This window comes from Odocoileus virginianus, chromosome 19 (genome assembly GCF_023699985.2).
Source record: "Odocoileus virginianus isolate 20LAN1187 ecotype Illinois chromosome 19, Ovbor_1.2, whole genome shotgun sequence".
Taxonomy (NCBI): domain Eukaryota; kingdom Metazoa; phylum Chordata; class Mammalia; order Artiodactyla; family Cervidae; genus Odocoileus; species Odocoileus virginianus.
In genome coordinates, this window is record NC_069692.1 from 968,023 (window position 1) to 993,823 (window position 25,801).

Consider the following 25,801-nt stretch of genomic DNA (forward strand, 5'->3'; position numbering starts at 1 on the left):
TTGTTCAAGCACATGTGCGGCTTAGGGATTTAAGCCTCCTGGAGATGTTTCCTCTGTGGAAAATGTTGAAAAAAAATTAATTTTCCTGGTCCACGAGACCAGATGCCTCTGAAAAGACAATACTTGAGCTATTCCTCTTCTGCACACATGAATATTTCTCTTTTTTTGAAGCCATGATTTGCATCACTTTTGTTGGAATAGTCATTTCCTACTTGTTAACCTCCCAGACCATGTGCCTTGCGGGTTTGTGTATGTGATGCTTACAGTAGTTCCTGAACATCAGTTCCCAGTAATTATTTGTCCAGTTCTGGACTGAACTGATGGACTGGTGGTGGTATAGAAGGGGGAAAGCAGATTGCACTGGTGGGGAGACAGTGTGGGGTGTGGTGGATTGGGACACTATCATTGTAATGTGTGTGTAGGACATCTTTTTGGAAGAATTTAGTGGGCAGTTTGTGATATGAGCCTGGAGCTTCAAAGATACGTGTCACTAATACAGAGATCATCATCTCATAGCTGCTCAGAAGTGCCTTAAATCACTTCTCCGCAGCAGAAAATGTGAACTGGTGATGTTTTTCAGAAGCTTGCAGGAGACCACATACCTGGCCCTAGAAACAGTTTCTGGAGTCTACAGTTACCACTGCAATTAAACTGGTGTGGAAGCATGGAGAATTTTCCAGTGATGTGCAGGGTTTGAGCTATTTTCCTTGATAAAGCAATAATTAATTCTATTTGTAATAGCTGTAAGTTCATTTCCTGGTTCAAAGTATAGATGAAAGGCTTTGAGGAAAGCAGCAAGAAAAATGTTAAAGAGGGAATGGGACATTAAGCTCAGCGTCAAGAGTTTGGCAGGATAATTCTGCATCAGAATCTTAGATCTGCTGACAAGGTCTCACATGACGACCAAAAATATTTGAGAAATACAAACTATTTTATTACAACTTCTTTGATTCATAGTAGAATGATTGCACTAAAAAGACTGATACCAAGGAGTTGTCCTTAGTAGCCTACCGCAGAGCTCTATTTTCAGCTATCTTGCTCAAAGATTTCTATCTGGAACTCAAATGAAGCCATTGATGGACACAACCCACTCATTGGTGACATCAGACTTGGTAGCAGAGGTATTAACAGTCGATGAATGACAAAACCCCACATCTTTTCTTTTTTTAATTTTAGAAACAAAGATTATGTGTTGCATATTGAGCACACTTAAGAAGTGCTTTTTTTTTTCTTTTTTTAAGTACAGTTGATTTACAATGTTTTGTTAGTTTCTGGTGTACAGAAAAGTGATTCAGTTATTGGAATTCTTTTCCATTATAGGCTATTACAAGGTATTGGATATAGTTCCTTGTGCTATACAGTAGGGCCTTCTTGTTTATTTTATATGAAGTAGATCTGTTAATCCCACACTCCGTGTTTAGCCTTCCTCTCACCCTTTCCCCTTTAGTAATTGTAAGTTTGCTTTCTATATCTGTGAATCTGTTTTGGAATAAGTTCATTTGAATCATTTTCTTAGATTCCACATGTAAATGATAACACATGATATTTGTCTTTCTCTATCTGACTTTATTTAGGACGATAATCTCCAGGTCCATCCATGTTGCTACAAAAGGCATTATTTCATTGTTTTTAATAGCTGTGTAATAGTCCATTGTTTACAGACAATATTCCATTGTTTATATACCCATAACTTCTTTATCTATTCATCTGGTGGTGGGTGCTTAGATTGCTTCCATGTCTTGGCTATTGTCAATATTATGCTGCTATGAAGATTGGGGTACATGTATCTTTCAAATTAGGCTTTTCATCTTTTCCAGATATATGCCCAGGAGTGGGATTGCTGGATCATATGGCAACCTTATATTTAGTTTTTTAAATAACTTCCACATTGCACTAATTTACATTCCCAGGAGTGTAAAAGGGTTCCTATTTCTCCACATCCTCTCCAGCATTGGTTATTTGTAGACATTTTGATGATGACCATTCTGACTGGTGTGAAGTGATAACCCATTGTGATTTTGATCTGCATTTCTTTTTTTTTTTTTCCATTGTATTTTTATTAGTTGGAGGCTAATTACTTTACATCATTTCTTTAACTAAGAGTAAAGAAGAAAGAATCCAGTTAGGAGGATAAGCAAACATTACTCCCTTTTCACAGTAACCGAGATCTTTTTTCCCCCCTAAGGAGCACAAATATTGCTTTTTATTCAATAATGATCACATCCGTAATAACCCATGATCATTGTTAAATAGACACACTAGGTGAACACTTACTTAAAGAGAGACTGCTGATTTTTTTTTTTTTAAATTCATTTATGGACTTCCCTGGTGGCTCAGTGGTAAAGAATCGGCCTGCTAATGCAGGAGACACAGGTTCAATCCCTGGTCTAGGGAAATCCCATATGCTATGGAGCAACTAAAGCTGCGTGTCGTAACTACTGAACCTGTGCTCTAGATCCTGGAGGCACAGCTACGGAACCCTGTGTCACAACTACTGAAGACTGTGCACCCCAGCACCCTACTCTGCACCAAGAGAAGCCACTTCAGAGATGCCTGTAAACAGTAACTAGAGAGTAGCACCTACTCCCCATAACTAGAAAAAAAAGGCCTGTGCAGTAGCAGAGACCCAGCACAGCCAACAATAAATGAATATGTTTAAAAATTTATTTACTTATTTTTTTTTGGTCATTTCTGTATACGACCTGTTTTTGGCTTGTTTTATGTTTCACTTTAATGCAAATCTTTGGATCCATATTCATCTTTGATTCCTTAAGCAACTGTACCAATCTTCGATAGCTTATCCCCAATTCCCTCATTAAAAGAGAAAAATAACTGCTTTTTCAAAGTATTATATTGTCTATGGCCATACCACCCTGAATGCGCCCGATCTTGTCAAAGTATTGTAGTTGGATTTTATGCCATTTGTGTTGATTCCCAATTGACAGATTTGATTTAGGTCATCTAATCTTTATAGCAACCCATAGAGGTAGGTTTTATTATGAGTTTCATCTTAAATAAAAAAATTAAATTGTACAGGCTTTCCTGGTAGTACAGAAGTAAAAAATCCCCCTGCCAACATAGGAGACATAGGATGCAGGTTCAATCCCTGGGTCAAGAAGATTCCCTGGAGGAGGAAATGGTAAACCACTCAAGTAGTCTTGCCTGGAAAATTCCACAGACAGAGGAGCACAGCGGGCTATAGTGCTTGGGGTTCACAAAAGTTGGATACGGCTGAGCAACTGAGCACTGCCCAGCACATGTAACTTGCCTTAAGTCATGTAGAAAGTAAGTGGGAAAACCTTCATTTGAACTCAGTTCTGCCTGTTTCCAGAGCTCGTGCCTGCCCTTCACCACCGGAGAATGGTGTCTGCCCCGGGGGCAAAGAGCAGGAGCTGTGGAGTCAAGATGTGGCCAACTCCACTGTGGACTAGCCGGGTGATCAGTTTCCTCTTGCTGGACACTGCAGCCCCTCAACTGCAGCCGCTAATCCCGCCTTGCTCACTCAGCCAGTTAATGGGTGTTCGTTGTGGATTCTGCAACAGGCTAGAGAAAGGGGAGACAGTAGCAAACAGAACATTAGAGTGTTTCTTGTCTGCCTTCATAGAACTTACATTCACTGGGAAGTGACAGTGAACTAAACAGTGTATCAGGTAATAAGAATAGTGTGTGTGTGTGTGTGTGTGTGTGTGCATGTGTTTGTGTGTGTGTCCTAAATCTCTTTATGTGAGTGTGTGAAGTCGCTCAGTCATGTCTGACTCTTTGCGACCCCATGGACTGTAGCCCACCAGGTTCCTCCGTCCATGGGATTTTCCAGGCAAGAATACTGGAGTGGGTTGCCGTCATGTCTAATTCTTTGCAACCCCATAGACCGTAGCCCACCAGGCTCCTCTGTCCATGGGATTCTCCAGGCAAGAATACTGCAGTGGGTTGCCATGCCCTATTCCAGGGGATCTTCCAGACCCAGGCATCTAACCAGCATCTTAAATCGTCTCCATTGGCAGGAGAGTTCTTTACCACTAGCACCACCAGGGAAGCCTGAGTGGGAACGTTAAATCTGGGAAAGGAAGGAGAGAGCTAAGCAGTGCAGGTATGATTTCCACCTGCACTGACATTATCCTTAGGAAACTCCTTGCCAAGATTAAGACATTTGAGCAGACACCAGGTAGGGATGGGAGAGTGAGCCTGGCAGATATTTGAGCGAAGGGCATCCAATCAGAGACCATGGAAATAAGGCCATGGGGCAGGCATGTCCCAAGAATAAGTGGCGTGATATGGCTGCAGTGCTACAGGCAAGGGAGAGAGAAATAGGAGATCAGGCAAAGAGGCCATGAGGGGACTTGTCTGTCTTGGAGACTATTTTCCAAACTTAATTTGACTCTGAGTGAGGACACTGGAGTGTTCTGAGCAGAGGAAGAAGGGGATCTTTCCTATCTGAAAGAAAAATAGGCTATTCTATTGGGATAAACTGTAGGGTGAGCAAAAACAGAAAAAATACAAAGCTAAGCAGTCATTGTAGTCATCTAGTTGAGAGAAGGTGGCCCAGCATGGTTGCAACAGTGGTGGAAAGTGGCAAATTCTACATGTATTTCCAAGGTGGTATCAACATGATGTGCTGATATATTGGATAAAAGTTATGAGAGACAGAGAGGAATCAGTGATGGCTCCAAGGTTTCTGGGCTTGAGCATCTGAGTATCTAAAAGCATGAGTGGCCATTTAACTGAGTTGGGGAGGGCTAATGTTGGGGGCATCATGGGCTTGGTTTTGGACAAGCTGAGATTGAGATGCTCACTAGGCATTTAGGAGGGAGCATTAAGTGAGGGTTGGGTTTAAGAGTCTGGTATTCACAAGTGAGCTCTGTGCTGCAGGTACAGAAAATTGGGAGTCTTCCATGTACCGATGGTGTTTACAGACAGGAGACCAGGTGAAATCACCAAGAGAGTAAGTGTAGATAGGAAAGAATTCTCTGGAATCATGTGAACTGAGCATTTCGAGGAGGGAGGGATCAGCAGTGTGAAGTGTTGATAAGACCTGTGAGATGATTATTGAAAACTCTCTAAAGGGTTTTGGTGACTCAGAGGTCTTGGTGACTTGACAAGAGCCGTGGAGTGATGGAGGTGAAAGCCTTTGTCAGATGTGCTGCCCTTCCCCCAGTTCTCAAAGAAAAGGAGAGAGAACCAAGGAATTGGAATCCACAGGTATCTATAAATAGTTTTCTAGATATTTGATGTCAGGAAAAGTTGAGAAATAAAGCAGTAGCTAGAGTGATCTATGGTCAAAAGATCTTTAGTTTGCTTTTAAATGAGGGAAATTATAGAATATTTGTATGGTGTTGAGAATAATTTAATAGTAGGGAAAATTTAAGATTTATTTTTGAGGGTTCACTCTGATAACATATGTAAAGCACTTAGCACAACACATAAAATACTTCATAGATATTAGATATTAGTTTTGTTCCCTCTTATTATATCCCTCAAACTGTTGTAGCGTAGCTGGTTATGGTATTGTATTGAAACTATCTTTATGGATCCCCTTAGTTCTTATTTATTACAGACAATTTATTTTTTACTCAATGTTCTTTAAATTGCTTATAAATGTTTTATTTATTGCTTAACTTACTTTGAATTTTCTTCATTTATATCATTCCTTCTACAAAATATAATAATTTCCAGTCCCCACTCCAGACATTACATGGTATATACTCCACCTATACGTCTATAGGTGAATTTTTTCAGGTGGATAAATCTCATCATTTTGATTAGCTGGTGGTCACCTTGAAACCAGGTTAGTTGCAAGCCTGGGACATATGAATTCTGATTGAAATGCTCTATATAAACTGGGCTGGGCTGATACAGGGAGCCAAGGAAATATAGATAATCGGAACACTGTGCTAACACTATTTGTTATAAGATATAACTTTCTAGATTGAGACTTGTAAAAAGCAGATGCATTTTATACTACAAAACACTATGATGAACATAGATGCAAAAATCCTCAGCAAAATTCTAGCAAACAGAATCCAAGAACATATTAAAAAGATCATACATCATGGCCAAGTGAACTTCATCCCAGGGATGGAAGGATTCTTGAATATTTGCAAATCAATGTGATACACCATATTAACAAATTGAAAGATAAAAAGCATATGGTTATCTCAATAGATGCAGAGAAAAACTTTGACAAAATTCAACATCCATTTATGATAAAAACTCTCCAGAAAACAAGCATAGAAGGAATATACCTCAACATAATAAAAGCCACATACAACAAACCCAAAGGAGACATTATACTCAATGGTGAAAAACTGAAAGCATTTCCTCTAAAATCAGGAGCAAGACAACGGTGCCCACTCTCACCACAACCATTCAACATAATTTTGGAAGTCCTAGCCACAGCAATCAGAGAAGAGAAAGAAATAAAAGGAATCCAGATTGGAAAAGAAGAAGTAAAACTCGCACTGTTTGCAGATGACATGATCCTATATATAGAAAACCCTAAAGACACCATCAGAAAATTACTAGAGCTAATCAATGAATATAGTAAAGTTGCAGGATATAAAATCTATACATAGAAATCCCTTTGCATTCCCAAGCACTAACAATGAGAAAACAGAAAGAGAAAGTAAGGAAACAATCTCATTCACCACTGCAAGGAAAAGAATAAAATACTTAGGAATAAACTTACCCTAAGGAAACAAAAGACCTCTATGTAGAAAACTATAAAACACTGATGAGAGAAATCAAATGTGACACAAACAGTTGGAGAAATATGCCATGTTCATGGATTGGAAGAATCAATATAGTAAAAATGAGTGAGGAATCAACCTGCCTGACTTCAGATTATACTACAAAGCTACAGTCATCTAGAGAGTATGGTACTGGCACAAAGACAGAAATATAGATCAATGGAACAAAATAGAAAGCCCAGAGATAATTCCATGCACCTATGGACACCCTATCTTTGACAAAGGAGGTAAAAATATACAATAGAGAAAAGATAATCTCTTTAACAAGCAATGCTGGGAAAACTGATCAACCACCTGTAAAAGAATGAAACTAGAACATTTTCTAACACCATGCACAAAAATAAACTCAAAATGAATTAAAGATCTGAATGTAAGACCAGAAACTAAAAAACTCTTAGAGGAAACATAGGCAGAACACTTTCTGACATAAATCACAGCAAGATCCTCTGTAACTCACTTCCCAGAGTAATGGAAATAAAAACAAAACCAAGCAAATGGGACTTAAACTTAAAAGCTTTTCCACAGTGAGGGAAACTATAAGCAAGTTGAAAAAGCAACCTTCAGAATGGGAGCAAATAATAACAAACAAAATAACTGACAAAGAATTAATCTCCAAAATATACAAGCAGCTCATGCAGCTCAATTCCAGAAAAATAAATGACCCAATCATAAAGTGAGCCAAAGAACTAAACAGCCATTTCTCTGAAGAAGACTTACAGATGGCTAACAAACACATGAAAAGATGCTCAACGTCACTCATTATCAGAGAAATTTAAAACAAAACCACAATGAGGTACCATCTCAAGCCAGTCCGAATGGCTGCCATTAAACAGTCTACAAAGAATAAATGCTGGAGAGGGTGTGGAGAAAAGGGAACCCTCTTACACTGTTGGTGGGAATGCAAACTAGTACAGCCACTATGGAGAACAGTGTGGAGATTTCTTAAAAAACTGGAAATAAAGCTGCCATAAACCCAGGAATCCCACTGCTGGGCATATACACTGAGGAAACCAGAATTGAAAAAGAAACATGTACCCTGATGTTCATTGCAGCACTGTTTACAATAGCTAGAACATGGAAGCAACCTAAATGTCTATCAGCAGATGAATGGATAAAGCAGTTGTGATATATATGCACAATAGAATATTGCTCAGCTATAAAAAGAATGCATTTGACTCAGTTCTAATGAATGAAACTGGAGCCTATTGTACAGAGTGAGGTAAGTCTGAAAGAGAAACACCAATAGTATATTAATGTATATATATGGAATTTAGAAATATAGTAATGATGCCCCTACATGCAAGATAGTAAAAGGGACACAGATGTAAAGAACAGACTTTTGGACTCTGTGGGAAAAGGTGACGGTGGGATGATTTGATAGAATAACACTGAAACATGTATATTACCATATGTAAAATAGATGACCAGTACAAGTTTGATGAATGCAGCCGGGCACTCAGAGTCGGTGCACTGGGACAACCCAGAGGGATGGGTTGGGGAGGGAGGTGGGTGAGGGATTCAGGATGGGGCACACATGTACACCCATGGCTGATTCCTGTCGATGTATGGCAAAAACACCACAATATTGTAAACTAATTAGCTTCCAAGTAAAATAAATTAATTAATTTTTAAAAAGCTTTGTTACTTACTATAGTATTCAATGTACTTTCTCTTTAGGAAACTTTAATGGAAAGAATTTCACAGTATGTACTGCAGAAAATCAAATGCTTTATGAATCTAATTCTATTTGTCAGATCTAAGAATGTAGTACAGTAGGGTATACTTAAAGTAATAAAAATCAGTGAAGAACTAGTATTTCTAGCTTCTTCCCTGACTTAGTTCATTCATTTGTGGTGGTTTAGCAGCTAAGTCATATCTGACTCTTTTGTGACCCCATGGACTGTAGCCCACCAGGCTCCTCTGTCCCTGGGATTTCCAGGCAAGAATACTGGAGTGGGTTTCCATTTCCTTCTCCAGCGGATCTTCCTCAATCAGGGACTGAACTTGGATTTCCTGCGTTGCTGCATTACTAATTTTCTCAAAACTTTACAGCATAAGAAATAATAAATATTGATTATTCCACACAGTTTCTGTGGGTCAGAATCCAGGAGTGGATTTGCTCAGTAGTTCTGGTTTGGGTCCCTCACGAAGCTGCAGTGGTCTGAAGGCTTGACTGGGTCTGAAGGGTTTTGTTCCCAACCTGGCTCACTTGTGTTCCTGTCAAGTTAGTGCTAGCTTTGGCCAGAGACCTCAGTTCCTTGTCCTGAGAATTTATCTATAGGGTTGTGTGAGCATCCTTACCACATGGTAGGTGATAGGCTATACAGCAGTCTAAGAGAATGAGAAATGACGTGACTCTGGAAGTCACACTCAGTCATTTCTATTCACTACACAGATCAGCCTACTCACTTAGGGAGTGGGACATTAAATACCAGGACACAAAAATCTTGGAGACCTATGTTGGATGCTGGCTATAGCATTGCTCCTCAGAGGGCTGTGGGGCCATGGTGAGACTCAAATCAGTTGAAATTTAGTCATGGCTGAAGTTTCTATCCTTGCATAAAATGGATTGTATCTGCCTCTATTTTTATTGTTACAATTAATGGCCAGAATTTGACATGGGCTTATGACCATGAGTTTTTCTGAGTATTCAAATAGCATACATATAGATGTTGGAAGTATCCAGCAAATGTGGATGTATTATGAAAAATACATAATACCATGTGTTATGTATTGATAACATAATACAAAGAAAAATACAAAATCAGTTTGTCTTTTTGCTAAAGAAGAAATAACAAATAATGTAGAGAGAGCATCACACTCTGGGTTTAAGTCTTTGCAGATGGTTAATTTTGTTGATTTTGAGCAGGCAGTCCTCATATCTAAAGCAGGAATGATAATGACAATAATATAAATATCAATTCCATAGTATTATCTTGAGAATTAAATGCATGTAAATGTAAGAAAGCACTATAAATCCATAAAGCATCATAAATATTGCAATTCAGAGTGCTTTTTGATAAGTGGTACTTTATATCACATGTCCTTAACCCAAGTCTGCTTTTAACTGCATAGACAACAATGGCAACTATTACTACCAACTACTACAAATAATACATTTGAAAAAAGAAAAGGAAATGCATTAGATGAAGCAGAGGATAGGAATGGAGCATTGAGAGGAGTCCACTCAGGTCACAGGCAATAATGGGCTACAGTATCTGTAGAGAATACAAAAACAGTAATAATTCAGACAAAAAGACAAAGTGTTTTTCAAGTTGACCACACTCTGGTAATTCTTGGTAATGTCTATGGCAAAATGCTCTTCTCTATAGAGCAGACTGATGTCTCCACTCCCTTCTCCTTCCTGTACTTCAAATTGCTGAGGTTACTTTTCAAACCCAATCATAATCTGTAGACTGGGTGTGTCATGGTGGTAGGCCAAATGTTTAAATGTGGGTGGTGTGGGGTAGGCAGCTGTGTGAAGTCTCAGTTTCAGTAGGTAAGTGACTTTGAGAAATAAGCAATCACTCTTTACATTAAACACACTAGAGATTCCTTATATAGTCCCAGAGCAGCTCTGAGAGAGATACAAGCAAATTCTTGGTGGGCACTAGGATCCTAAATATTCCTCTTAAGTTTTTAGGTACTTCAGCATCCTTGTGGTAAATAATGTGCAAGTCAATGCATTTATATCCAAGAGTGTAATTGCATGTGTGCTTGCTCAATTGACAAGTCATGTCCAACTCTTTGCAACCCGATGAACTGTAGCCCACCGACTCTTCTGTCCATGAGCTTCTCCAGGCAAGAATACTGGAGTGGGTTGCCATTTCCTCCTCCAGAGGATCTTCCCAACCCAGGGATTGAACCAAGATCTGCATTAGCAGGAGGATTCTTTTATCACTGAGCCATCTGGGAACTCCGAAGATCATAACTGACTTGCCCAAAAAGCAGAGCTATAGTTGATAAGAGGAAATCTCTGAGCTCTAATTTGAGATACGGAGTTTCACTGGGCATTATCAATTTTTCATCAGAATAGGTTAGCTGTAGTATTGCATACATTCTTTTATATTCTCTTTTTATTTTAGCTTAATTTACTATGTTTTGGAGGAATCAATAGCTTTACTCCCCCTTTCCACATGGCATTTTTTCCTGGATTTTAAGTAGCTCTAAAATGGATATTGATGTAGTCTTTTCAATATTCACTCTTCAACAGAAATGAAACCATTGAAGTGTTTGGCAATTTGTTCCCAAATGTAATCAATCATTGTCCTCAGCATACATCTCCCAGGAAGATATCATACTAATTAGTACTTCTTCTCTTCTATGACAAGGAAATAAGAAAGAACATACATGAACTGATTATATGAAATGTGTTTTCACAACTTTCCTGTCAAGGAAGTCATGAGTAAATCTGGTTGATTTTTTTTCCCACTCTTCTATATTGAAAATGTCATCACTAATAAATTAAGGTGTATTTATTATAATGTATTTCAAGCTCACAAAACAATTATTGTGCCTAATCCTTTTCCAAACATTAGTAATTTCGGGGGATGTTTGCTGTAACTTTTCTTTTTGGTGTGTCCTAGGCCTATCAGTCTTATAATAATTTACTTGTTGTTGAAGTCTTCATGTTCTTTATAATTTTTTATTTCTATGCCAAATATGTAATTGATTTATCCTGCTGGCTCAGGTGGTAAATCATCTGCCTGTAATACAGGAGAAGCAGGTCTGATCCCTGGATCGGGAAGATCCCCTAGAGAAGGGAATGACAATCCACTCCAATTCCATGGACCAAGCAGCCTGGAAGGCTATAACGTCACAGAGTCAGACACTTTTACTATGCCATGTAAGAGAATCAGCCTCACTACCAATCAAGATAACCTTTAGATTAATGAAATATTTGAAAATGAAGAGAGTATAAAATTCATTTTAATAGAATAATTTATTCACAAAAGTAACTTTCATAGTTGTATGTATTGTGTTTGCACAGGATAAGTAAAACCTAGGAGGATAAAACTTAGTGAGGTCCACAGAGTGAGAAGAATACTTCTTACAGGTTAATGGAAAACAATTTAGAGGGATGAACTTTAAGAGTATACCAGGATACATATTAAGATAACAATTAACTTATAATACCAACATTATAAAGTGTAATTGGAATCTGTCATTGATAGGCAGAGAGAGAGAGCTATTAAAAAGAATTTCACCTGAGAATCTGATGTGAACTTTTTTGAGATTATCAAGTGCTTTCAAAGTTTTCCACACTAGGCCTGGATTTCCAGTGACAGGCAAAGGCATAAACTCCTAGATACAGGTTAGAAAGACATGTTTTTAGGTCTGAGTAAAGGGAAAAACATTTCTGTTTCTCCTCTCCTCTAACACTAGGCTGATAGTGACTTCATTTCTGGTCACTGAATGTGTGGGTTTTTTCCTACACCAAGCAGTTGTATGACACCAGCTGGGTGTTCCACAAATTTATCTCAGTTCTGACACTATCTCCCTGGGGATATAATAGCTTGGGATTCCCCAGGGAAAGGACTCAGTCCTACAAGACTGCACCCTCCGCTCAGATGCCAATCAGGGCTCATGCCATTACCTGTGCTTCTAACTGTAAGGCTATAAAATTTCCTATGACTAGCTCCTAGGATTTGATTAATTTGTTATAGCAGCTCACAGAATTCAAAATCACATATTACTTACTAGATAGCTGGTTTAATATTAAAGGATATAACTCAGAAACAGCTAGATGGAAGAGATGCACAGGGAAAACTCTCTGAACTCCTCCTCTTTGGGTTTTATTTATCTATTTTTTACTGAGGCTTAATCACAGGGGCAGCCTTTCTTTTCTTCAGCTCCAAAATCCCTGCACATGGTAAATACAGCCATGAAATTAAAAGACACTTGCTCCTTGGAAAAAAAGCTGTGACAAACCTAGACAACATATTAAAAAGCAGAGACATTATTTTGCCAACAAAGCTCCGTATAGTCAAAGCTATGGTTTTTTTCAGTAATCATGTACAGATGTGAGAGTTGGACCATAAAGAAGGCTGAGCACCAAAGGATTGATGCTTCTGAACTGTGGTGTTGGGGAAGACTTTGAGAGTCCCTTGGACTGCAAGGAGATCCAACCAGTCAATGCTAAAAGAAATCAGTCCTGAATATTCATTGGAAGGACTGATGCTGAAGCTGAAGCTCCAATACTTTGGCCACCTGATATGAAGAACATCTATTTCTGCTTTATTGACTATGCCAAAACCTTTGACTGTGTGGATCACAATAAACTGTGGAAAATTCAGAAAGAGATGGGAATACCAGACCACGTCACCTGCCTCCTGAGAAATCTGTATGCAAGTCAGGAAGCAACAGTTAGAACTGAACATGGAACAATAGACTGGTTCCAAATAGGAAAATGTTACATCAAGACTGTATATTGTCACACTGCTTATTTAACTTATATACAGAGTACATCATTTATTATATATAAGTAATTTATATATGTGTGTGTGTGTGTGTATATATATATATATATCTAAATCACTGTGCTGTATACCTTAAACTGACATGACACTGTAAATCAGGTATACTTCAATAAAAAAAAGAAATAAACATGAAGCAAAAAGAAGAAAATGGGAATTAAGAAAAAGAGTTGATGAGTTCTACAGTGGAATTGAAAGTGAAGAAATTCTGGACGATAGTGGCATTAGTATTATACTTGCAAGCAAATCTAGTTTCCATTAAGTAGAACCTTTTTGCAGTTATAAAGAATGTACTACTAAATCTACTCCTGTAGGCTTAGCTACCTGACATTACCATGTTGTTAATTATAAACAGTGTTTTACAGCAATTCTCTGGCATATTTCATCTTGCAAGACTGAAACTCGATACTCATTGCACTGCAGCTCCTCATGTCTACCTCCTCTCTGCTTCTAGAGAGCACTATGCTACTTTCTGTCTCTATGAGTTTGACTTCTTTAAAAATCTCATACTAGTGGAATTATGCAGTGTTTATCCTTTTGTGATTGTTTTATTAGCAGAATATCTGCAAGTTTTATCAAAGTTGTACATATGGCAGGATTTTATTCTTTTCTTTGGTGGAATAATATTCTGTGGTATGGTATGTATATACAATGGCTCCAATACTTTGGCCACCTAATGTGAAGAGCTGATTCATTAGAAAAGACCCTGATGCTGGGAAGATTGAGGGCAGGAGGAGAAAGGGATGACAGAAGATAAGATGGTTGGATGGCATCACTGACTCAGTGGATATGAGTTTGAGCAAACTCCAGTAAATAGTGAAGAACAGGGAAGATGGGTGTGCTGCAGTCCATGGGGTCCCAAGGAGTAGATCATGACTAGGCAACTGAACAGCAATGTATATTCCACATTTTCTTTATCCATCACCCACTGTTGGAGATTTAGTTGTTTAGAACAAGAGCTATTCTACATAAATACTACTCAGAATAAATGCATATAAAAGCATCATTTAGCTTAATATGATTCAATATACTATACAGAGACTAAGAGAATCAAATTTTAATATTAACTCAGAAGCAACAAAGTGTAGACCTGGAGCACATTGCTCCATGGGAAAGTTAATGTTTCTTGCTCATTAGTTAACAGTTTTTAGCTAGGAAACTTGGCTGCACTTTACAATCATCAAGAGCACTTATAGAAATTCCGGTGGCAAGGATGCCTTCCAGCCAGGCAACGGTATGCTTTCATGTCCTAAACTGATTTCAAAACCACCTATGTTTGTGAACCACTTGAGGAGGGAGTTTCTTTTATTTAGGACATTATTTTTTTATATTCTATTGGTGGATGTAAGATGAACAGAGATTCCATGTAATCAATTAGGATTTTCAGATAATTATTCTTTCTTTCATCTCGCTATTCCAGAAGGTGTATAGCCAGTCATCCACTTTTCTTTAGACAAGACAATGTAAGAAGAAGATATAACAGAAGTGGCTCTGGGCCACATTTTCCTGCCTTTGTTGCCCTTCACTTTCCTCCTGGGAAACCAGAGCAATTGTAATAACAGTAAGTAAAATTATTGAGCCCAAGGAATGCAATACAACTAAATTAGCTATTAGTTTTTAACAGACACTATAAATGTAGATATATTCCTCATTTTACAGATGAGGAAACAGGTACAAAGAGATAAAGCCAGTTAAGGTGGTGGAACACTGTTCTATATTGCTACCTGGCCTTAGACTGTGGGCTGGTAACCACCATACCCCACTGCCTTTTAACTGAAACAAGAGTTTACCTTCTTCTTCTTCTTTTTTTTTTTCTTTGCCTTGGCTTAGCCAAGGAAGTATGCTGTTTAGCATGACATAAGGCACTTAACTCACCTCACCTTTCATATAACCTTAGGGATTTTTCAAATCCCATTTACCATGTATCATGGCACATTGTCATTAAACATGCAAATTGCCTTAGTCCAACAGGTTAGAGTATTCACACTGATCTTTTATTCCTTTATTACGCTTTTCCATAATTTCTAAATCATTTTAAAGAGCATTCAACTTAACAGTTAAGGAATCTGGAATCATGTCAGGACAGGGTCCTGGTGCTTTCCCTTCCCTCATTTGACCATTTGTGTTGATGCAACTGGTTCCAGTCACAAGCCACAGGCTCCAGTGATTATTACTTCTCTCCAGTGAACTGGTCTTTGTTGTACAGAGTATTCTTTGTTATCTCATTTCTGCTTCCTGTGTCTGGCATCTTGTTCATATTCTTATATAAACATAAGTTCCTAAACTTTGCTCTACAGAACACTGTTTTAGCAAGATTATGACAGGGCTTCCATGAAAAAGAACTAGCTTTTTCTTGGAACCATACTAGCTATGGTTGGGCAAATAATGGCTTTCCAAAGATGACCACATCCTAGTTCTTGAAATCTGTGAACATGTCACCTTACCTGGCTAAAGGGAATTTGCACACAGATGAAGAGATTATTTTGGATAATCTTAGGGGATGACAGAGGATGAGATGGTTGGATGGCATCACCCACTCAATGGACACGAGCTTGTGTAAACTCGGAGTTGGTGATGGACAGGGAGGCCTGGCGTGCTGCAGTACATGGGATCGCAAAGAGTCGGACACAACTGAGCGACTGAACTGAACTGAGCTGGTATTTTGGATAATCAATATAATAATAAGTGTTCAGGTAAGAGAGGGTCAGAAGGACCAGAGCCTGAGATGTGACAAGGGAAGCAGAGGGACATAGAGAAAAATTGGAAGATGCTATTTTGCCGGCTTTAAAGATGGATGGTTGGGCCATAAGCCAAGGAATGCAGGTGGCCTCTAGAAGCTGGAAAAGGCAACACATGGATTTTCCCTTAAAGTCTCCTGAAGGAACATGGTGCTCCTGACACATTCTAGACTCCAGAACTGTAAAAGAATAGCTTTGTATTATTCTAAGCTGTGAGGTTTGTGTTAATTGGTTAGTGTCAATAGGAAACTAATTCAATGATCAAATAAATTGGAGAAATGTGACAAGCTTTATTCTCTTTTAGGATATTCACAGTGCATATTTAATGAAAAATGTCAATGACAAATACTGAAGTATGTAGTATAATTGCAATAATTTCCTCTTAGGAATAGTAATCTTCTTTGACAGAGGGCCTAGTTTGTGAATATTTGGCTATTTTTTTTTCCTTTAAATTAGAGCCTTGTCCGTGCCCAATAAATTCAAGGTATTGTTAACTCGTCCTACCAGATGGACTGAGTTGTGAGAAGCATCTTGAGCGCCACACTGGTGGCATACAGACATTCAATGCGGCCCTTCCACTCAATGAATTTCAGTCATTGTATCATCTCTGTGTTTTCTGCTCGTATGAAATGGTGGCCCCTTAAATATAGTCTTATTGCTTGTTTGTATTATTACTCACTTTGGTTGGATGATCCTTTGCAGATATTTGTTTTTTATTTTTTGCTAAAATGTCTGAACATTTATTTTTCATTTTATGACAGCAAGAGTTTAAAATAAAAATGTGTTTTAAAGAATTCTGTATTTCAAATTATGCTCTGAGATTTGTTCACTAATAAGCACTATAATTTGTATTTTAAGATATTTTGATATATCAATTAAAAATTTTGAGTTTTCTTAATATCCTTTTTGCCAATGTCATGTAAACGAACTCTATGATTTTTTTGCACTGATTTGGCACATATTAATTGGAGAAGAAACCAACAAATAGGTCATGTGCTTTTTAAAACATTGGTTCTTGGAATAAGTTTCTGGCTAGATTTATAGTTTTACTTTTTGTTTTTAAAAAATCACCTTCCTTGATTCATTAAAATACATCTTTTCCTTATTTGTTGTGGGTTTCTCTCAGATGACATGCTGGAATTAAAGTTGTTTCTTTGGTATTCCAAATAGTTCTCACTTTGGAGTATCTCATTATAGAACTGGAAATACTACAAAAATAAAAGGAACATAAATAATCCAGAACAAATACAAACTCATTCCATTTATTCAGAAAAGATTAACTTTCTCTTTTAAGCCAGATGCATAACAAGTTACTGCTGATATACAAATATCTTCCTTGCTTTCAAGATGTTTACAGAAATATTTGTAAAAAAATTCTAGTTTTCTTAATCTTTCTTGACTTTTACATAAAAACTTCAGGGATTTGTGTTAACTAAAAGGATGAAATATCTGATTAAGGAATTTTTCACTGTTAAAAATGGTGACTGAAGTACACTGTGGAGTTTAGGGTTTTAAAGTTCTTCGGTACTTGAAAGATTCTCTTGACAGAGGCCATTATCACATGGTTGCTTCCTTGTATGAAAAGTTGAGACACTAGAACCTCTATGACCATTTTATGCATTTTTGACTACCAAAAGATGTGCAGTTTATGGTAAGCCTTGACTATGGTCGATGGTTTGTCTCAGGACATGACTTTGTTGACAGGACTAATTTCTCTGTAGTAGTAATTCTTCAAGTGTGGCCATTGGAACAATGACACATTACCTGGGAACTTGCTACATATGCAAATTATCTGGCCCCACCCAAGATCTGCTGAATCAGAGTCATAGTGCTTTAAGGAATTAGATTGTTAAATATGCTCAGCTTTGCTCTGAGCCCAAACAGAGCTCTTTTAATGATTTTTGACTCAGATATCTACATCAGGGGACTTGGTCCAAAAACTTATCTACTGACATATTTCACCAGCCCAAAAGTTCACATTTTCATTTCTGATGCTCAAGATAGTTGTAGCTGTTTCTAATATTTAAAATGAGAAAAAAACCCCAAACTTTTAATTCTCAATAGATTCTATTGTATAATACCTTTGCTCTGCTTAATGTTCTAAATTTTTGCTAATATATCATAGCATTATTTTAGAGGAGGACAGCTTCATGAATTTTACTACATATATAAATAAAGAAGTTGTGTATTGTTCTATTCTGCCACTATTTTATGTATAATGTCTTATTTAGTTACTAAATCCTATGGACAGAGGAATCTGGTGGGTTATAGTCCATGGGGTCACAAAAAAGTAGGACATGACTTAATGACTAAATGACAAAAAAGTATCCCACTTTATATGTGGTTCAGGTAAATGACCTATCACTATGTAGTGCAGACATAACTCAAAGATAGAGCTGTTTAATTCCAAGAGAAGAGGTTTACAGTTATATCATGCTGCCTCCCAAACAGAACTATCTCTGAAGCTTCTCCTAGTATTCCTAACACGTTACATTTTTATCTTATGTTTTGAAGCCAAAATTTAAAGCTTTTTATTTTCTAAATAAAATTTGAAGACAATTCCTCTGACCAAGGATTTTATAGGTAAATTAGGAATACTGTGTGATAATAGAACTAGACATTTGACTAACAAGGACTTCCTAAATTCTTTTCATAGGCAAATATAACAACTGTAATAAATTTTTATAAGAAAGTAAAATGTTTAAAAAGATAACATCTGACTAAACACATTTCAAAAAAATATGTCAAAACCCAAATTTAAAGATAGTAACTAGGAATCAAATTATTTTAAAAATATGCCTTAATGAAGTAGAATTTTCTTCAATAATTCTAAGATAGTGCAACATTAAATCTTTTAAAGTAACTATTCATATTAATAATACACAGAAAATTAAACATATACTCATCAATATAAAATAGTCAGGTGTTTGATAAAACTCAGCATCTACTCCTTGAAGAAACTTGTAAAAGAGAATTTGCAAAAAAAGTACTTATCCTGTTGAGTCAACTCCATGCTTAATTCTGTGTGCTTGCTGAGTTGCTCAGTCATGTTCAACTCTATGTGACCCAAAGGACTATAGCCCACCAGGCTCCTCTGTCCGTGGGATTCTCCAGGCAAGAATGCTGAAGTGGGTTGCCTCCTCCAGGGGATCTTTCTGACCTAGGGATCAAACCTGAATCTCTTTGGTCTCCTGCATTGGCAGGAGAATTCTTTTACCAATGAGCCTCCTGGGAAGCCCATGCTTAATGGTAACCAATATAAATTTTCTCATGTATAAGATACATCAACCTTTTAACAAGCATACCGCCTGACTCTATAATTTCACTATGGGAATTTTTTTTAGGGAATTATTGTATAAAGATGTATGTATGAGATACTGTTTATTATGTGACAATAAGACAGTAAAAAATGCTTCTAAAGATGGAATTGATGTGATCATTTCTCCTTCTAACAGGCAAGTGCTTTACAGCCATGAAACGTGATGAGTGAGGTCTCCAGTTAAAGTTGTTGAATTGAACACACACTTATCTTTTCCATTTTATGAGATGCTATTGAAATGACAGAACAGAAATAAAGCAAACTTTATAAATACAAGTATAAAGAGAGTAGAGGATGAAAAATAAATGGAAAAGAGATTTCCATGAGTTTTCAAGTGAGAGAAGGTAGATGGAAGAATGATAACTGTGCTGATATACTGGAGTGAGGGGGAAGACACTCTTTCTGCAGAGACTCTTCTGAGTAGTGAACATGCTCACCTGACGGAATCCTGAGAGGCATCAGGTGCCACACAACTCAGGGGTGTTGTTGGAGCTGAGGGGTGATTTAAAATTTTGCATGCAGAGTGATTAGAACTCTGTTTTTCCTCTTACCTTACCTCTTTCCACCTCCCTGATCCACATGCAGATAGCAGATTCAGAAAGACCTCTTTCTAGAGAAATTAAAAAGTTGGCTTAAATCTCAACATTCAGAAAACTAAGATCATGGCATGTGGTCCCATCACCTCATGGGAAATAGGTGGGGAGACAGTGGAAACAGTGTCAGGCTTTATTTTCTGGGGCTCCAAAATCACTGCAGATGGTGACCGCGGCCATGAAATTAAAAGACGCTTACTCCTTGGAAGGAAAGTTATGACCAACCTAGATAGCTTATTAAAAAGCAGAGACATTACTTTGTCAACAAAGATCCGTCTGGTCAAGGCTATGGTTTTTCCAGTGGTCATGTATGGATGTGAGAATTGGACTGTGAAGAGAGCTGAGCGCTGAAAAATTGATGCTGTTGAAGTGTGGTGTTGGAGAAGACTCTTGAGAGTCCCTTGGACTGCAAGGAGATCCAACCAGTCCATCCTGAAGGAGATAAGTCCTGGGTGTTTGTTGGAAGGACTGATGCTGAAGCTGAAACTACAATACTTTGGCCACCTCATGCAGAGTTGACTCACTGGAAAAGACCCTGATGCTGGGAGGGATTGGGGGCAGGAGGAGAAGGGGACGACAGAGGAGGAGATGGTTGGATGGCATCACCGACTCGATGGGCATGAGTCTGAGTATACTCCGGGAGTTTGTGATGGACAGGGAGGCCTGGCGTGCTGCAACTCATGGGGTCTCAAAGAGTCAGACACGACTGAGCGACTGAACTGAACTGAACTGAACTGAGCTTTGGACTCAATGGTATTTAAAAACAACAACAACAACAAAAACAGGGTAGAAGTGAGGCACCAGTAGATTTAGGATGGTTTAGTGAAAATGTGCTAAGTGACAGTTTGTGCAGTTTACTCCTTACATGCCCTTGTGCAGGCCCAGGCCCATCAAACTAAGAGTGGATAGTTCCTCTCTGATCCATCCTAGAGAATAAAGGTCTAGATATTTAGACTTGTGAGCCACTGATGAAAAAGTGGTCGCAACCCTATTACAGTAACTCCCTTACGTAAGAAGCTCCAAGTTATGGACTTTCAAAGATGAGAAAATGCATTTGCATGTACAATCACATAAGTTAGTTCACGTGTCTGATGTACATTGTCACGTGCGTGCATCCTCTAGAAATGATTGTGCTTTTGTGGACTTTACCATATAGTACTGTATAGGGTACAGTAGTACAGTATCTTTATTTCAAGCCCAGGATGTCCAGAAGCAAGCGTAAAAGCAGCAGTGATGTAGTTGGTACTGCTAAGAGGTGCCAAGAATTGGTGATGCAGAGAAAGGATGAAGAGAGACAAGTGGGAGAAGAAGCAACTGAAGATGGGAAGATTCACAACACAGAAAGTGGCAAGGGGATTTTCTTTATTTGAGAAGGCACTGTTAATTTTTGAAGCACAGGGCCCGAAGGTAGAGGGGTACATTAAGGTTGCAGCAGCCGTTCAGAACGCAATCCAGTGCTACTGTGTCATCTATGATGAGAAAACAGAGCTACTACCCAGACATCACTGGGGAGTTTTTCCAAGTGGGTAGATAGAATTGAATCCAGCAAGGGACCAATACTTGTGCCTTCAACGTCAGGTATGAGTGAAACTGCAGCTTGCCCTGCATCTCCTGTTCCTCCAAACCCTTCAGTTTTACTATCTCCCATCTTCTTTCCCTTCTCCAGGCAGTAACTCTTCTTGCAGTTCACTTGATGCCAGCCTCTGTGTCTGAACTACTGTTCTTTTCAAGGTACTGTACTGTAAGATTAGAAATGTTTATTTTTTATTTATTTTTATTTTTTTGTGTTTGTTTTTTGAGTGTTATTTGCATGAGAAGTATAATAAAAAATTATCATGTTTGCGAGTATGCTTTGTTGTGTCTGACTCTTTGCAGCCCCATCGACTGTAGCCCACCAGGCTCCTCTGTCCATGGGGTTTCCCAGGCAAAAATACTGGAGTGAGTTGCCATTTCCTTTTCCAATATGCTTTCTGATCATTCCTCAAAAGGGTGATATTTACTCTCCATTTTATTTCCAGTATGTTTGGACTCCACCACGGTGCCAGGGCTGGCTGAAGGGCCTAATTTTTCTAATAATCAAAGAGGATTCCAGTAAACAGGCTGGGTGACCACTGTCAGCATGGGGGAATTTATACTATGCAGACCCCTGTCAAATATCAACTGCTGTGATTCTCAGTTTTAGCTTGAAGCATTTTTCCTCTTTATAGCACATGTACATAAGCAGTGACTCTGATACAGATTCTTCTTTAATCTATATCCTGTTACAGGCCAGTGTAGGTTTGTCGACTTATTTGTGTTTTGTTTTTCTTTTATCCTTCAATAGTGAACCTCTGGGCACAGTGGCTTGAGAAACAATATAAACTTATTTTAAAAGCATAGAATCAAAACTTTCACCAGGAATGTAATGGTGCTTTAGTTATTATTTGGGATTTGATACCATAAAAAAGAGCATTTACCCCACCTCTTGAGAATTGAAGCATTGGAAACAAGCTGACTTTTGTTGAAAATCTTTCTTTCTAATTCCTGTGGTAATAAACAAGGACAATTTTTAAAATTCAGTTCATTAAAATGTGCTTACTTTGTCTTATCAAGGAAATTCTCATTTTTTAAATTTCATCTTTTTTAAAATTGTAACTTAAATGCCTCATCTTTCATCTTGATTCAAAAATATATATTGAGCACTGAATATTTGTGTTCACTATTCACCTCCTTTTAAAGTGAGGGATATAGTGGTGATCAAACCTGTAGCTTTATATGCCAAAGACACACAGTCTCATGATGAAGTCAAATATAAAATCAGTGCACATGCAGGAAAATTCTACAATAGAGACACAGAAACTGAACTAGGGAAGGAGCCATTAATTCAGTCTGTGGTGTCCTGCAATTTAGAAACTCTCAAGGGAGAGATGCGGCTTGCTGTAGCTTTCAGAGGTGAGGCTGGTGTTCTATGGCCAGGTTTTGAGGGCTTTCAAAGGGCCTTTTAAGTGGAGGGCAGGGCATAAACAAGCCAAGGGGAAAGTGGTTTTTTAAGTGGCAGGTAGTTAATAAAATCGACTTCACATTGAACTAGAGAAGTGAAATAAAGAAGTTGGTTTGAAAGATTAGAGAAACAGGAAGAAATGGACAAGTTCTTAGAGAAGTATAACTTTCCAAAACTGAACCAGGAAGAAATAGAAGATCTTAACAGACCCATCACAAGCAAGGAAATCGAAACCGTAATCAGAAATCTTCCAGCAAACAAAAGCCCAGGACCAGATGGCTTCACAGCTGAATTATACCAAAAATTTAGAGAAGAGCTAACACCTATCTTACTCAAAGTCTTCCAGAAAATTGCAGAAGAAGGTAAACTTCCAAACTCATTTTATGAAGCCACCATCACCCTAATTCCAAAACCAGACAAAGATGCCACAAAAAAAGAAAACTACAGGCCAATATCACTGATGAACATCGATGCAAAAATCCTTAACAAAATTCTAGCAAACAGAATCCAACAACATATTAAAAAAATCATGCACCATGACCAAGTGGGCTTTATCCCAGGAATGCAAGGATTCGTTAATATCTGCAAATCAATCAATGTAATACACCACATTAACAAATTGAAAGATAAAAAACATCACACCAAGGAAACCAGATCTGAAAGAGACACATGCACCCCAATGTTCATCGCAGCACTGTTTATAATAGCCAGGACATGGAAGCAACCCAGATGCCCATCAGCAGACGAATGGATGAAGAAGCTGTGGTACATATACACCATGGAATATTACTCAGCCATTAAAAAGAATTCATTTGAATCAGTTCTAACGAGATGGATGAAACTGGAGCCCATTATACACAGCGAAGTAAGCCAGAAAGATAAAGACCATTACAGTATACTAACACATATATATGGAATTTAGAAAGATGGTAACGATAACCCTATATGCAAAACAGAAAAAGAGACTCAGATGTATAGAACAGACTTGTGGACTCTGTGGGAGAAGGCGAGGGTGGGATGTCTCAAGAGAACAGCATCGAAACATGTATATTATCTAGGGTGAAACAGATCACCAGCCCAGGTTGGGTGCATGAGACAAGTGCTCGGGCCTGGTGTGGGAAGACCCAGAGGGATCGGGTGGAGAGGGAGGTGGGAGGGGGGACCGGGATGGGGAATACATGTAAATACATGGCTAATTCATTTCAATGTATGACAAAAACCACTGCAATGATGTAAAGTAATTAGCCTCCAACTAATAAAAATAAATGGAAAAAAAAAAAAAGAAATACAAAAAACCTCGAATAGCCAAAGTAATCTTGAGAAAGAAGAATGGAACTGGAGGAATCAACCTGCCTGACTTCAGACTATACTACAAAGCCACAGTCATCAAGACAGTATGGTACTGGCACAAAGACAGAAATATAGATCAATGGAACAGAATAGAAAGCCCAGAGATCAATCCATGAACCTATGGACACCTTATCTTTGACAAAGGAGGCAAGGATATACAATGGAAAAAAAGACAACCTCTTTAACAAGTGGTGCTGGGAAAACTGGTCAACTACTTGTAAAAGAATGAAACTAGAACACTTGCTAACACCATACACAAAAATAAACTCAAAATGGATTAAAGATCTAAATGTAAGACCAGAAACTATCAAACTCCTAGAGGAGAACATAGGCAAAACACTCTCTGACATAAATCACAGCAGGATCCTCTATGACCCACATCCCAGAATATTGGAAATAAAAGCAAAAATAAACAAATGGGACCTAATGAAACTTAAAAGCTTTTGCACAACAAAGGAAACTATAAGCAAGGTGAAAAGACAGCCCTTAGATTGGGAGAAAATAATAGCAAACGAAGCAACAGACAAAGGATTAATCTCAAAAATATACAAGCAACTCCTGCAGCTCAACTCCAGAAAAATAAATGACCCAATCAAAAAATGAGCCAAAGAACTAAACAGACATTTCTCCAAGGAAGACATACAGATGGCTAACAAACACATGAAAAGATGCTGAACGTCACTCATTATCAGAGAAATGCAAATCAAAACCACAATGAGGTACCATTGTACGCCAGTCAGGATGGCTGCTATCCAAAAGTCTACAAGCAATAAATGCTGGAGAGGGTGTGGAGAAAAGGGAACCCTCTTACACTGTTGGTGGGAATGCAAACTAGTACAGCCGCTATGGAAAACAGTGTGGAGATTTCTTAAAAAACTGGAAATAGAACTGCCATATGACCCAGCAATCCCACTTCTGGGCATACACACCAAGGAAACCAGATCTGAAAGAGACATGTGCACCCCAATGTTCATTGCAGCACTGTTTATAATAGCCAGGACATGGAAGCAACCTAGATGCCCATCAGCAGATGAATGGATGAGGAAGTTGTGGTACATATACACCATGGAATATTACTCAGCCATTAAAAAGAATTCATTTGAATCAGTTCTAATGAGATGGATGAAACTGGAGCCCATTATACAGAGTGAAGTAAGCCAGAAAGATAAAGACCATTACAGTATACTAACACATATATATGGAATTTAGAAAGATGGTAATGATAACCCTATATGCAAAACAGAAAAAGAGACACAGATGTACAGAACAGACTTTTGGACTCTGTGGAGAAGGCGAGGGTGGGATGTTTCAAGAGAACAGCATCGAAACATGTATATTATCTAGGGTGAAACAGATCACCAGCCCAGGTTGGGTGCATGAGACAAGTGCTAGGACCTGGTGCACTGGGAAGACCCAGAGGGATTGGGTGGAGAGGGAGGTGGGAGGGGGGATCGGGATGGGGAACACATGCAAATCCATGGCTGATTCATGTCAGTATATGACAAAACCCACTGGAATATTGTAAAGTAATTAGCTTCCAACTAATCAAAATAAGTGGAATAAAAAAAATTTTAAAAAAAGAAAGATTAGAGAAACAGGCAA